We start from the raw sequence: 16,299 nt of genomic DNA, 5'->3' as shown, positions 1-16,299 counted from the left end.
TGACAGACAGATAGATGATAGATAGATAAAAATTATATTTAAAAAAAAGAAGGCTTTCTTTCACCCAAGGTTATACATGCAATTGAATATCTTTATCTCCAATAACTTTTATTTTAAAATGTAGGTCTTAATAAGTCCTGGGGATGTGATGTACAGCATGGTAATTATAGTTAATAGTACTGTATTACACATATGAAAGTTTCTAGGAGAATAGATCATTAACATTCTCATAACAAGAAAAGAGTTTTATAACTAGGTAAATGAGGGATGTTAACTAGACTTAATGTGGTGATCATTACACAATACATACAAATATCAAATCATTTTGATGTACACTTGAAGCTGATATAATGTTATATGTCAGTTACACCTCAGTAAAAAAATAAATAAAAATTTAGATCTTTAATTTTCTTGGAATTTAATTTGATGAATGAAGTAACAAAGGAAATATGTTAAACATTTTTTCTGAATGGTAGTTGCCTAAACTTTATGTATGGACAAGACCGTAATTTTCCCACAGCTATCATAAAACAAATGTCCATATAATTTTGATGTGTAATATTATAGACTTGTTAATTCTATTTTTTTAATTATTATTAAAGCCTCAAAAATTCTTCAATTTTATAACTTTCTATATATAAATCTTGCATTTTTCCTTAGTTTTACTCCTTGATATTCAAATTCTTGCAGCTATTTTGAATGGATTAATATAAATTTTTTTTTCTAATGTTTGTTGCTCACATTAGAGATGCACTTGATTTTGTAAATTGACCTTTGTCCTGCAAATTTCCTAAAACCACTTAATTCTAATAGTTTATTTACTACTACTAATAATAATAATTTATAATTTATGATATATAATATTTTACAATAACTTGTCTACTAGTTTTAATAATTTAGCCACTTTTTTTAGTTCTACATGCACAATCACATGGCCTATAAATGTAAACAGTTTTATCTCTTCCTTCCTAATTCTTTTGCATTTTATTTTTCTTGCCTTATTAAACTACTGGGCCCACCAGTACAATGATGAACAATGACAACATCAGGTACCCTTGTCTAATTCCCAATCTCAGAGGGAAAACTTTCAACATTCACTATTGTGAATGGTTTTTTTTTTTATGTGGATCTTTTAGTAAGTATCCTTTATCTGATTAAAAAGTTTCCTTTATTTTTTAGTCTGCTGAATGGCAAATATTAGAATATATGATACATTAGAATGGATGCTGAGAAAATGTTTCTTCTGCATCTACTACGGTGATAATATATTTTTTTTCTTGGTTCTGGTCATGTGTATGAGCAAAATGGTTGACTTGGGGTCAGTAAGTCAACCTTTCATTCTTTGAATAAACCCTACTTTGTCATAGGGTCCTGTAAGGAAAGTAATGACCTAGTGAAAGGGAGTATCTTGAAGATTGTTAAGTAAAAGGGTGGTTTAAAAAGATATAGACTAGGAAAAAAAGCACACATAGGAAGTTAAATAGCAAAGCCCTGTTACTGTCCCTATGCCTGCAGGCATGAGTGTTGAGATTAGTTATAGAAAGAAAAAGAGGAGTAGGAAATTGGAAAAAAGAGAGTTGCACAGAGAGGGATACCTGATAGAAACTGGAGGAATTTATAAACCACCCTTAGTCTCCTTCTTTCTTCCAATCTCTAACTAGTGCTCCTCAGTGGCCAAATCCAGATGAAAGCTTCTTAACAGAAGAGAAACTTCACTAATGCAATCCTTGTAGGTTATTCTTCCATTGTACCAAGTGGGGTGGATCTGAAAAAGCAACAAAATATGTCAAATATGGACATGGGTTGATATTTTCATTTACTTCTGGATTCAGTTTTTGCATTTACATTCAGAAGTGAAATTGGCCTTGAGATTTCCTGTATTACAATTACCTTTATGCTGACCTTATTTTTGTGTGTGTAGTATATTTCTTTTTACTGAGGTAAAATTAACATACCATGTTATTATGTTCATTTTAAGTATGCAACATTGATTTGTCAATTCTGTACATTACTCAGTGCTCATCTCAATAAATGTAGTCGCCATCTGTCCCCCTACAACATTATTGCAGTATTATTGACTATATTCCCTATGCTGTACTTTTCATCTCTGTGACTTACTTATTTTATAACTGGAATTTTGTACCTCTTAATCTCCTTTCTCTGTTTCTCACATCTCCCCACAGCCTCCCCTCTGGCAACCACCAATTTTTTCTCTATATTTAAGAGTCTGGGTTTTGTTTGTTCATTTGTTTGTTTGTTTGTTTTTTTAGATTCCACATATAAGTGAGATCATATGTTGTCTTTTTCTGTCTGACGTATTTCACTTAGCGTAATACCCTCTAGGCCCATCCAAAATGCCCCAAGTGGCAAGATCTCATTCTTTTTTATAGTTATAAACACACCTTTTTTATCCATTTATCTGTGGGTGGACACTGGGTTGCTTCCATACCTTGGCTACTGTAAATAATGCTGCATTAAACATAGGGCTGTATATATCTTTTCAAATTAATGTTCTCATTTTCTTTGGGTAAATACCCAGTCATGGAATTGCTGGATAATACAATATTTCTCTTTTTAATTTTTGGGGAAATCTGCATACTTTTTTTCCACAATGGTTGTGCCAGCTTACATTCCCACTAACAGTGCACATGAGTTCCCTTTGCTGGGTACCGGCACCCCAATGTTTATGCCAGCAATGTCCACAATAGCCAAACTGTGGAAAGAGCACAGATGTCCATTGACAGATGAATGGATAAAGATGTGGTATTTATATACAATGGAATACTAACAGCCATTTAAAAAGAATGAAATATTGCCATTTGCAGTGACGTGAATGGAACTAGAGGGTATTATGCTAAGCGAAATAAGTCAATCAGAGAAAGGCAATTATATGATTCCATTCATATGTGGAATTTAAGAAACAAAGAGAGAAGCATAGGAATGGAAGAGAAAAATAAAACAAGACAAAATCAGAGAGGGAGACAAACCAGAAGAGACTCTTAATTACAGGAAACAAACTGAAGGTTGCTGGAGGGGAGGTGGCTGGGGAGATGGGGCAACTGGGTGACATGCATTAAAGAGGGCACATGATGTAATAAGCTCTGGTGTTACATGATGAATCACTGACCTCTACCTCTGAAATTAATAATATACTATTTGTTAATTAGTAGAATTTAAATTAAAAAAGAAAAGAAGTGTTCCCTTTTCTCCACATCTTTACCAACACTTGTTATTTCTTGTCTTTTTGAAATGATATGCTGTCCTTATTAAATAGTTTGGGATTTTAAATATTTTTCTCTTCTCTCAAAAAGTGTTTTTAAGATTGATGTTATTTCTACCTTAAAAATTTTTTCAAGGGGCGCCTGGGTGGCTCAGTGGTTTAAAGCCTCTGCCTTCAGCTCAGGTCATGATCCCAGGGTCCTGGGATCGAGCCCCGCATCAGGCTCTCTGCTTAGCAGGGAGCATGCTTCCTCCTCTCTCTCTCTCTGCCTGCCTCTCTGCCTACTTGTTATCTCTGTCTGTCAAATAAATAAATAAATAAAATCTTTTTAAAAAAAAATTTTTTTTTTCAATTCATTGGTAAAGACATCTTATTTCAGTTACGTCTTTTTTTTTTTTTCATAATGGTCTGAACAATGATTTATCACTCACCAATCCTATCAAAGAAGAGAGTATTTCATTAATCTCTATTCATTGTTTTCTTCCTTTCTACTGCTTATCAAGGTTTAATCCTCTATTCTGTTTCCTTTGCATTGAAATGGATGCTTAGCTCACTGAATTTGAATTTTCTTTTCTAGTATGCATTTTAGTATGTAAATGTACTGCTTTATCTACATAAGTTTTGATATATAAGATTCTTTTTATGCCTTAGTTACCATTTGATTCAAAATATTTTTTCATTTTCATTCTTTGATTCATAGGTTATTTTGAAATCTTTTCATTCCTAATTGCCAAATATATGAACTTTTCTTTCTTTTAACATACATTTTTTATTTGTTTTTTTTTATTCCTAGCCTAATTGTACAATGGTCAGAGAGCATATGAATGAAATATGTACAATTTCAGTCCTTTGAAATTGTTGAGATAGGCCTTTTGACCCAGCATCTGTTATTTTTTTTTCTCAGTGTTTTATGCATGCTTAAAAAAAAAAATGTTTATTCTACAGTTTCTGTTTAAAAGATTCTTTATATATCCATTCAATCCATTTTTTATAGCATCCAGTTTGTTGGATTCTTAAGTTTTTTCCTTGATTAGTCAGTTACTGAGAAAGGTGTGGTTCACTATCAGGAATGAGAAGTATATCCTTGTGACTAAATTTATTTCTCTTTACAGTTTAGTCAATAAGATGTATGGGGTTTTTTTAGTTTTTTCTAACTTATTAGTATAAAGTTGTATATATCGTTCCATAATTTACATAATTTTAAATGGAAAGGCTAAGGAATACTTTGATTTAAATACATAAGAATAAAATTGCAAAAAAAAAGGATAGAATTGCATGTGATTATAATAAACATATGTGATGTTAAAATGGCAGTCTTGTTCTTTTAGAGGACGAGGCATTGAAACAGCCTTTCGTAATGTGTCCTTTACTGAAATGTTGCCAAAATTTCTTCCATCCCAGTGCATGTCATTTTGCAAATGATTAAGAAATTAATTACTCTCCCTTAACCTCTGTACTAGGTAAATGCCACATTGATTGAGAGGCTTTGAATTGGCTTATACTACTTTCTCAGTCATATCATATGTGGTTTTATACAATACTGTGTTCTTTTTGACATTATACTTATTGAAAGGTTGTGAAGGTGGAAAAGATTAATGGGATTTGAGGCTTCAGGTTTGCTAGGCCTTTGTGGAGTCTTGACCTGTACTTTCATGGAGCTGGAGCATAATTAATGCTTCCTCTGATTTATGATTTTCACTACTAGGAAACGACAAGGAAGTGCTCTTACTCGCTAGCACTTTCTTTTCTCTGTCTACAGATATGTTGAATATGAAATATAACTTTTGTTCATAAATTCCATCCTTTGAGATTTGTTTGTAGTATTTTGGTTGCTACGTAATAAAACATTTTTATACCTTGATCCTAAAGCCAAATTTGAATACCTGCTCTCATTGTATGTCTGGGGGGTATCAAAGTGAAATAGTTTCAGCTTTTGACCTTTGGAGCAGAAAGCAGTTCTAATAATTAACTCTCATTGCATAACTGTAATCAGGAAGGGATCTTCTTCACTGCAATGGCAGGATATTAAGCTGGGAAGCATGAAAATAGCTTCAAACTGTAGCAAGAGACCAGGGCTGCCAAGGATAGCAGACACTTATACTTACTAACCCACAAGAGATGACTTTGGCCTTGAGATAACATTGCTGAATGTATAAATGACACATCAGTGGGAAAACTGTTGATGGAATAGTAAACATCATCTTTGAACTCTTTCCTCTACCCAAACAAGTTTATGGTTTCTTAGTCCTTCATCATTTTAAATGATTCATAAACTTGTTGAATAGAAGTAAAATCATCTGGCTATTATAAACATATAAAAATATTTTACTCAAAGGCAACCAGATTACCTGCCAGAGAGGACTATGTGCTAAGAATGCACTATCTACTAACTCCTACACAGCCATTCTGAAACCTTATGGGAGAGTGCAATGTAATATTCAGCTACCCTTTAGGGAATAAACAATGAACATACTATCATTAGGGAAGTTTAGCACCCCATGAGATAACTTTTTAAAAAATTATTCATCCTCATTATTTCCATAAGAATTATCTTCCTAAAATGTATTAGGTTATTCTGTTTTACCACAGTATTCATTCAGTTGCCCCCAAGAAATAAGTTCAAAAGCTTTTAACTTGATATTCAAGGCTCTTTATGATAAGACCACAAGTTATCTCTCCAGCCCAATTTTCCATATTTCCACTCAATTCTGATCCAGAATTCTGTGGTATTTTCTATTCCCCAATCATGTCAGGTAATTCTCTATCTCCTTATACTGGCTATACTCGTTTTTCACTCTGCCGTGCTTTCCCCCTGTTCACTTACAGTGAAAAATGATGGCATTGCTCAAATGAAACATTCTCTTTGAACCCTTACTGGATGTGTTTTTCCTTGCCCCTGGCTCTGACACTACAGTACTTGCATTTCCATTTGGTGCTCATTTCACTGTCTCTCCCAAAGATTTGAAGGTCACTGTGGGCAGGGTCCATGAGTAATTGATCTTGTGTTCCCAGTGCTTGGCAATAACTGGCATTTATTTATTAGTCATTCTGTGCAGGATGCTATTTGTTTGAGATACATGTATGAAAAGATAGTATCCCTTGCCTGTATTAGATCCTTATTAAATATCTGTTGAGTGACTGAATTACATGGGAGGGGTCTTAGTTCTCTGTTGCTGACAATAAGTTCCCATCATCTTAAATAGTGTATGGTTGTAGAAAATCTGATAAACAGAATGAAGGAAGTTATTTTTTAATACCTCATTTGGAAGTTCTTATGAAGTAAGTAAGTGTAGTCAGGATATTTTATGGTGGAAGAACATTGGATCACTAATTTAGAAATTCCCCATTGCTGCTTTATAATTTACCTTAACAACTAAAATAAGCTTCTCATTTGGCCTGAGTGTTAAAGAACAGAATCTTGAAGGCTTCTCTCCATGGATGGCTGGATTCTGTCAGTCCCATATGTAGTATGTAGGAGGATTTATAAGTCTTAGCATTTCTAGATTTTTTTTAACTGAGATTATGATCACTATTCACATTATCCTAAAAGCTGAATCCTCTATTGAAGAAGCTGCCTAAAATATATGAGATTATAAATTTGAGTGCTAAATACAATTAAGAAGTTAGTTTGAAGATACAGTATTAAAAATTTTAATAAGGAATGTAAATTTTTCATCAGCAGTAGGCAAACACTGGAAGTTGTTTTGTTTTTTGTTTTTAAGATTTATCTATTTATTTGAGAGAGAGAGCAACCCTGGGGGGGGGAGAGAATCTCAAGCAGAACCCCCCCCAACTGCCACTGAGTACAATCCTGACCTGGGCTCAATCCCATGACTCATGACCTGAGCTGAAACCAATAGTCTGACACTCAACTGACTGAGCCACCCAGGCACCCCCAAACACTGAAAGTTTTAAAGTAGTTGATGACTTAGTGTCCATTATATGCAAGGCCAGTTAATGTGCCAAAAGAAAGATTAGCTTCACAAACAATGAAAGATAAGAGACCAGATACGAATATAATTTTATAGTTGGCAATAGATGAGAACTATAGCTAGAACAATTTTGGAAATAAAAAAAAGAGTACGCAGATGTTGGAACCATTTGGGAGATTAATCAGTACAGTCTAATGATTGATGAGAGACATGGGGAGAGGAATGTAATAAAAATGACTGGCCTGAGTGCCTGTGGAATGACTTTTATCAAGAGAGGGAACATAGGAGGAGAAATAACTAGAGAATAAGAATTTATCAGGCAGGATGGCCTATGTTATATTGCATTAATGTGAACCTTCAGATCTCAGGAATTAAAATAGCAAAAGTTTATTTCATGCCCATTTTGGTTTGGCTGGGATTTCTTCTCCACATCATTTGGGGGACTCACACTAATAGATCAGCCACTGTGTAGAAAGTAACCAGGGACTGTGGCGTAGAAGAGAGCATAGATGGGTATTTACCAGCAAGTATACATTCTAGCCTGGGGGTGACACATGCCACTTCCACTCATAACCCCTTGACCAGACAAGCCACGACTACTAGGGGACTGGCTAGTTGAGTCTTACAGGTGATGAGAAGGAAATGAAAATGGGAGAGGATTGTCAGTGAGCAATTCAGTAGGCCTACTGAGAGGCAAACCTAGGATGCCATTAAACATGCAGGGTTTTGTTCAGACAAATTGCCATGAGAGAAAATGGAAAGGGAGGTTGAGAGAGCCTTTAGACTGTAAGGCAAGTCCTTCCCCAGTGAGGGAGAGAAGGAAAGAGAGATCCAAGAAAAGCTCCCAAGACTCTCAGGGAGACCTAGAGTGAATCCCCTGTCAGAGGAATCCTGTGTTTTCTGAGGAGTAAACTTGTTTGTTCCAGTGCCCTTGTCATGCTCAGTCATCAGCTGGGAGCAGACCATAAGAAGTGCTGTCTCGGTATAAATGCAGCCTTGGAATTCAAAGCACAGCAGCTCAAGCCCTTGGTCAGCTGAAAGTCTGTAGATGACACATTCTCACAATAGCTACAGTAACCCTAATGGCTATCTCTGGAGGTGACAGAATTTAATTTATGCATATTTGATCTGAGATTATGAGGCAGGGAGTATAGATGAGAGCAGTATAAGGCAGCAGCTTTATTATGGTGAGATCCATCAGCAGGATGGACAATGGCATTTGCAGCTTAGCCAGAAGCTCTGGGGTACCAGTTTGAGAGCCAGAAGGATAGAGGGTGGTACTGAATTGATGAAAAATGGATTCACAACAGCAAGAGGAAATTCTGTATATCCCTACATATAAAATGAGTCTTAATACAATAGTGTTCCCTTATACAAGTTGTTGGTCACATGACTGGAGGATGGAGGGACATCTTAGATAGTTGGTTACATGCCTGCTTAGACAGAGGTAAACAAGTCTAAGTAGAAAAGTTGGAATTGGACTTCCAGATTCCTAGAAACCAAAATGCCACTGTAAAGAATGCATTCATCCAAGTTAAGGGAACTATCAATGGGACCAGCAGCAATGGAGAGGCTCACCAAGCACCCAAAGCAAAGTCCCCAGAAAGAAAACAGAACTTTAACCCCTATCAGGTAGAGCTCTCTTCCCATAATGGCAATCAAGTAGAATATTCCCTGCTCATTCACCCCTTCCTCTCCTGTTTTGAACTTGGTGGACAAGAAACTAGTAACCAGACTGTGGGAGGAGAGGTACAAATCATAAGGTAGAGTAGGGAGAAGAAGCCTAGAACTTCCTTTTCTTGCTTCCTGTCTGCCAAAGGCTCTAGTTGAAGGAGCGGATGTTTAACAATAAACAAAGCTAGAAGCCTTATTATATTGGATTGGACCCTTCAAATTCCAAATTAAAATCTTTTTATCATTTAAAGTAATGCCAGCATGTGTGCCTGGGTGGCTCGGTCAGTTAAGCATTCGACTCTTCATTTCAGCCTCAGGTCGTGATCTTCAGGTCATGAGATTGAGCCCTGCACTGGGATCCACACTGGGCATGGATCCTGCTAGGATTACCTCTCTCCCTCTGTCTCTCCCCACCCCAAAATACATGTATTAAAGTAACTCCAACAGTTTCTAGTACTTAAAAGTGACCTTAAAGCCATGGGATCTACCTGAGTTTTTATTTAAGGACAGGGTAAGAACTAACCCCACCGAACCAATTTTATGCTAGTATTGGGACATTGAGAGCTACTTATTTTATAAATCTGTTACATAAAAAGGCATCATAGGGGAGCCTGGATGTCTCAGTCAGTTGAGTGTCTGACTCTTGACTTCAGCTCAGGTCATGAGGTCATGATCTCGGTGTTGTGAGATTGAGACCCACATCAGGCTCACACCCTGGATGTGGAGCCTGTCAAGATTCTCTCTCTCTCCATCTCCCTCTGTGCCCCCACTCTCGAAAGAAAGAAAGAAAGAAAAGGAAAGAAAAAAGAAAAAGAGGAATCATAAATAGGATCTAATGATGAGGGTAGCTATGCTGCAGTTGTCTAAATTTTCCAGGAAGGCAGGATGTCTCAAATGCCTATTTCCATGTAAGGAGACAGTTTGCATAAGTGAATTTTCTTTCCAAATTAGGTAGTTAATATTGCCATATGTAATTGTTTGTTTAATTTTTTTAAGTAGGCTCCCTCCACACCCAATGTAGACCCAAACCCACGATCCTGAGATCAAGACCTGAACTGAGATCAGGAGTTGGACACTTGATCAACTGAGCCACCCAGGAACCCCTCCATATGTAATTGTTTTAATGGAGGATTTTTCTCAGTTGAATTTAAGTTTGTGAATCATAAACTCTAGGCCATTGCCATAATTACCTATACCCTAATGAACTCAAAACTAAGATCTCTGTCTTCTTCCTTTTCTCAGAAGCCACTGAGTTTCTGGCACAGACTTTGGCTAAAAAGAATAACCAGATAGTGAGAACATAATTGTGTGTGGAATGATTTATTAATCACTGGGGAATATCTTTTTTTTTTTTTTAAGTTAGTTGCTGTTCTGTCATTTTATAGAGGGAGGGGAACCCAGACACATTAAAAGATTGTTGTAACCTGATTCAAGAGCTAGGGCGCTGAGGGAACAACTCACACCAGAAGGTGACAGCAGGTGTTAGCTGTTCAAGGAATTTCTGATTCTGTCCAATAACTCCTCTGGCAGAAGTTGAGCAGTATAAGATTTTGAGTAGGAGTTTAGGTTTTTTGTGGGGATATGGAAAATGTTAATCCATAATGGTCTCTTAGATAATAACATAAGAATTTAGGGCTTCAGTTTACTTGGGACTTTAATTGTTGAATTCTAATTTCTTCTAGGAAGTGGATTATGTTCAAATTTGGGACTTCTCGATTCATTATATTATTACTGACTTATCTTTATGATGGCTTTTGATCTTATTGCCAGACAGCTGATAAGCTATGTTAGACAGCAAGACTGGAAATAGTTTGGGATAAGAGATAGAATAGCGAGTCAATTTTCAGCCTTAAATCCTGAGTAGCCCTGGGGTTCATTTAATTAATTTGTGATTCTAGCACATAGCAGTGTCTTTTGGGATCAAGATTTGTAGTACTCAACACTGGTCCAAGGAGAATGAACAAATGGTCAAATGGTCTTACAAAAGTGAGAGTAGACAACGTAACAGACTGCAGGTCTCCTCCCTTTAGCCGATGTTCCCACCTCTGGTCATGTATAAGTTCATCGGTTAAGCATATAGAGGTAAAGATGAGTGAGAAGCTGAGAAGTATTCTGAGGAAACCCTTATTCCCCACTCTTGATATCTCTCTCCATGCAAAGGGACATCCTTCCCCTCTCTGCCCCTGGCTTTTGCTTTTTCTTTTTTTTCTTTTCTTTTTTTTTTTTTTTAAGTAGACTCCAAACCCAGTGTGGAGCCCAATGCAGAGCTTAAACTCACAACCCCAAGATCAAGACTTAAGCTGAGATTAAGAGTCAGATGCTTAACCAACTGAGCAACCCAGGTGCCCACCCCACCTTGCTTCTCTTAATGATAGGAGAATGGACTACCCTCATTGGTGAGTTTGGGACGAGAAACAAGACATGTTTAGCCTACTTCTTTCTTCCCTGAGATTTGTCTTTCTCAAGAGAGATCTGGTGTACTCCTAGGTATGTGGAGGAAGGATTGTCATTGTTCTGTGCCGCCTGTGAATAATAGGTAAGTCTAATTCTGGACAAGAATGTTTTAGGAAGCTCTTTGTTCTCCAAAGCCATTTCCTCCAACCCAGTTTCATCTATTGTAGACTCTGCCTAACATTCTCGCTCTCAACTGGCTTTTATCTGACCAGGAAAAGAAATATCATTTATTAGCCTCCTTTATACCTCAGCAAAATTATTCAAAATAATGATATAGTTTGTAAAGAAATTGGTTGGTCAGTGCTGTGAATGCTTAGGCAAAATTGATTGCTGAATGTTTAATTTTTTAAACATTTTCACATACTGTTTGCTATTTTCAGAGGTTTATAAAGGCATTCAAATTCTTTGGTTGAACAAATAGAAGGTGAAGCATAAGGGATATTAAAAGTCAGAAAACTATGCAGGACTTGCACGGTTGTGTTTCTCAGGCATAAGGATGGTTTTGAAGAAAACAGCTTTGTGAGAAAGGAAACGTGTTTTGTGAAGAGTTTGGTGTGTGATTGTGCAGGGTCTGTGATTGGAAAAGGGCATCAGTGACTGGAGGAAGAATTTGTATGTGGTTATATGTAAGTATGCGTGGATATGTTCATGGGCATGTGGGTGAGCAGAGCGTGTGCTTGTGTGGCTAGAAGTGTGGGTAAATGTGTATGGATATGAGTATGTGCTGTACTTCTGGGTGCGTGTGGTTGCATATGCATGTGCACTAGTGTGTTGCTGGGTGAACATGTGTCTGGGTGCATGTGGGCGTGAGTGTGGCTGGGTGAGTGGGTGTAAGTGTGTCTAGGTATGTGTAGACGTGCATTTATATTCATATAAAAGGTATAGTGGAGGCAGATGAAACCAAAAATGCTTACATAATAACAAAAAAAAAACCATTTTCTCAGTGAATTTCAAGATACCTTGTAGGGAAACATCAAACAAATATTAACTTTTCAGAAATTTGCACTTAGAATTTAATCTATAAGATTGGAATGCTAATTAATGTTAGTTAATATAGCCAGATAAAGCCTAGTCAGAGCCTGTGAATAGTCTTTGGTAAACCAAGGCAATAGTCCTAGATAACCTTGTGGATGGTTGTGCAGTTTCTATGTGTAGGGCACAATTGCTCCTGGCAAGGATGGGAGTAAGGGCTGAAATCCAGCTCTTTCTCTATGTACTAAACCGTGCTTCCTCCACCTAGAGAGTGCACCTTTTTTCTAATTTGTGCAAGGTTACCCTGAGGTCCTAAATAGCACAGCAAGATGAGATTTTCACAGTTTATTTTCCCATGTGTGACTTCAATACCTGCTTCTCTCTGGAACAGTTCATATCAATGAGTACCATTTCTCATGGCCTGGAGGAACAAGTTTATTTTCAAGAAAAGGAAAAGCTGACTAGGGATCTGAGAAAGTTGGAAGAGTGTACTGACTATGATCAGAAGCCTAAGAAGACATTCATTTTTGATCCAGGAAAATGTATGGATTGGCTTTAAATTCCTTTTAGAGATCGTATCACTTCTTTGCCCTTTTCCTGGCTTTTTCCAGATGCATTTAGTAATGATTTTTGGCATTTGCATTTTGAGAAAGGACTCTTGAAAAAAAAAATAAAAACATAGAAATGAATTTATAGTGTTGCAAAGAAGCTTTACAGGCACAAGATATTGGGGGAGGTCAGGGAGGCTCATTGACTTTCCAAGGGCTTGTGATTCCCATTGTGACAGCATTTATTTGTTCCTTGTAAAATATACCAATTTTTCATGCATTTTCTCTGGAAAAGCAGACATCTGAGGAAGATATCTAAAAGGTCTACCTTTCAGGAGAGCTAACTTTGGATAAGAGATTAGTCCAATGCTTGAGGGGTAGGTAAATAAATATAATAACTTAGCCAAGTATTTTGAAATGTGTCAAAGTGAGACCAAGTATTTTCAAATTGTGAACATAGAGAATTAATACCTCTAAAAAATCTGAAGGGAACACTGCATATGAAAAACTGAGTAGGAGGTGCAATGGATCATCCCAAGGAGGTGTTTACCTTTGCCAGCCTTCCCAATGTGCTGAGTCTAGGGCAAAGAAAGTTTCTCAAGCCTCATTTATCCTTTTATAGCACATTAATAAAGTGACTCACTTGTTTGTCAGCACTTTTTACTTCCCAAATTGACATCAATCACACATGCCAAGGTATACAGAATAATAAATGCACCTTCCTCCAAATCTAAAGACACTTGATTCATATACCCCCTTCTAATTTAGTTCCCCAGGCTATCTATTTTAACTCCTCAATGGGACCAGCTTTCTGCATGCCTTGGCAGTTATTTGAAGGGCACAGAACCATTTCTTTCACCACCATCCCCGACTCCATCTTTCAGATTTCTTTCACTAGTATGTCACTGATGTATTAATTTCTACCATGAGTGATGTAAATGTCTTTGCTGAGGAACTATGGGGATTAACATCATGTAGCATAAAAAGGTGAACATATTGGATACAAACAACCTTAGGTCTGAGTCTTCACTCTGCCAACTGCCAGCTCTTTGACCTTGAGCAACAAATTTAAATTCACTGAAACTCAGTTTCCTTGTCTTTAAGGTTATTATGATGATTCCTAATTTTCAGAGCCCTTGTGAAGATCAGTTTATATATGAGCATTACATTAAGTATCTAGTTCACTATCTGACCGTATGATAGGAACATTTATGTAATTAAATGTGTAGAAACTACCTCTTTTGGTAAATATGAAAATTATAAAAGCATCTTATAGCAAACTTTTTTTTCTTCCTTTATTTCAAGTTTTTATTTAAATTCCAGCTAGTTAGCATACAATGTAATGTTACTTTGAGGAGTAGAATTTAGTGATTCACCACTTACATGCAACTTCCAGTGCTCATCACAACAAGTGCCCTTCTTAATACCCATCACCCATCTAGCCTATCCCCCTACCCTCCTTCCCTTCAGCAATGCTCAGTTTGTTCTCTGTACTTAAGTCTGTTTTACGGTTTGGCTCTTCCTTTTTTTCCTCCCATGTTCATCTGTTTTGCTTCTTAAATTCCACATAGGAGTGAAATCATATGGTAGTTCTCTTTCTCTGACTGACTTATTTCACTTAGAGTAATATACTCTAGCTCCATCCACTTCACTGTGAGTGGAAAGACTTCATTCTTTTTGATGGCTGAGTAATATTCCATTGTGTATATATACCACATGTTCTTTATCATCATCAATGATATTATTATTGACCATCAATTAATGGACATTTGGGTTCTTTTCATACTTTGGCTGTTTTTGATAATGCTGCTATAAACATCAGGATGCATATGTCCCTTCGAATCAATTTTTTTTATGTCCTTTGGGTAAACACCTAGTAGTGCAATTGCTGGATTGTAGGGTAGTTCTATTTTCAACTTTTTGAGGAACCTCCATACTGTTTCCACAGTGGCTGTACCAGTTTGCAGTTTGGGTTCCTTCTCTTTTCTTTTTGATCAGTGTAGCTAGGGGTTTATCAGTCTTGATAATTCTTTTGAATTGATCTGTTCTACTGGTTTTTTGTTTTCTCTATCACTGATTTTTGCTCTAATCTTTACTACTTCCCTTCTCCTGCTAGACTTAGGCTTTGTTTGTTGTTCTTTTTCCAGTTCCTTTAAGTGTAAGGTTGGGTTGTGTATTTGAGAATTTTCTTGCTTCCTAAGGAAGGCTGGTATTGCTATATACTTTCCTCTCAGAACTGTCTTGCTGCATCCCAGTTTCTTAAGAGCTCACCCTTGTGGGCAAATCTCATTCTTTAAGGATAGGTGTGACCATGTAAGCTTGTTTAGTAATTTTTAAATTCACCATTGCTCATCTAATGTTTTGGTTTTGGAGAATAAAACATACAATCTTGACTTAGTGTAATATTTGTTAGTAATTTAACCCTTTTTAAAATCAAAGGACCCCAAAATCCTTTAAGTCCGCTTTTCCCCTTTCCCGTACTAAAGTTATTTAATTCTTCCACTGTATTTTTATACAAACCATTTATTTAAGCGCAAAAATAATAAAAATGTATAAAAATTATAAGTGTACAGCTTAATGAATTCTCACAAAGGGAGTATACCCATGTAAGTGTATTCTGATTAAATATCAGAACACTGCCTGAAATCTTTGTGCCCCTTTGAATCTCTACCCTACCCTCTCTCCCTCCCATCAAGGGTAATCACCATTCTGAGTTTAACAGCATAGATTAGTTTCACCCCTTTTTAACTTTTTATAAATGGATTTATACAACATGTACTCTTTTGTGCCTGAATCCTTTTATCCATATTATGTTTGTGAAATTCATCTATATTATGTGTAGATGTAATTCATTCTCATTGTTCTACTGTATGGCATTTTATGCAATACTGTAATTAAAGTTTCTGTTACCCTATTGATGGACATTTTGGTATTATGAGCATTTCTAGGTAAGCATTGTTACGAACAGTGCTATCATGAACATGCTAGTATATATCTTTTGTTGGACTAAAGTATGTATTTCTGGAGGACATATACCAAGGGATAAAGTTGCAGGATCACAGGATGTATCTACATAGGTTAACTTTGGTAGATACAATCCAACAGTAGTTGTACCAATTTACACTCCTACTAGCCTCTGCATAGAATTCTAGTTCCTCCTCACAATTTGCTAATTTTTGGTATTTCCTGTCATTTTCATTTTTACCATTCTGGTTGTTTAGTTTGCATTTCCCTGATGACTATTTGGATATTTTCTTTTTTGAATTGCCTGTGCTAGTTTTTATTCATCTTTTATATTGGGTTGTCTGCCTTTTCATTGATTTGAAGGTATTCTTTGTATTTTGGAATTATACAATACATTCTTATTTATATCTGCTTAGTTTTGCTCCTTATATAATTATGAGGTACATCCAAACTTTGCAGATAGGATTGTGGGTCATTCATACTCGTTGTTACAGTATTTCATTTTGTGGCGTTGCCAATGGGAGTCATTCACTGG

Source organism: Martes martes (assembly GCF_963455335.1).
Source record: "Martes martes genome assembly, chromosome: 5".
Lineage (NCBI taxonomy): Eukaryota > Metazoa > Chordata > Mammalia > Carnivora > Mustelidae > Martes > Martes martes.
The sequence above is the reverse complement of the archived record's forward strand: the minus strand, read 5'-3'. Positions refer to the sequence as shown.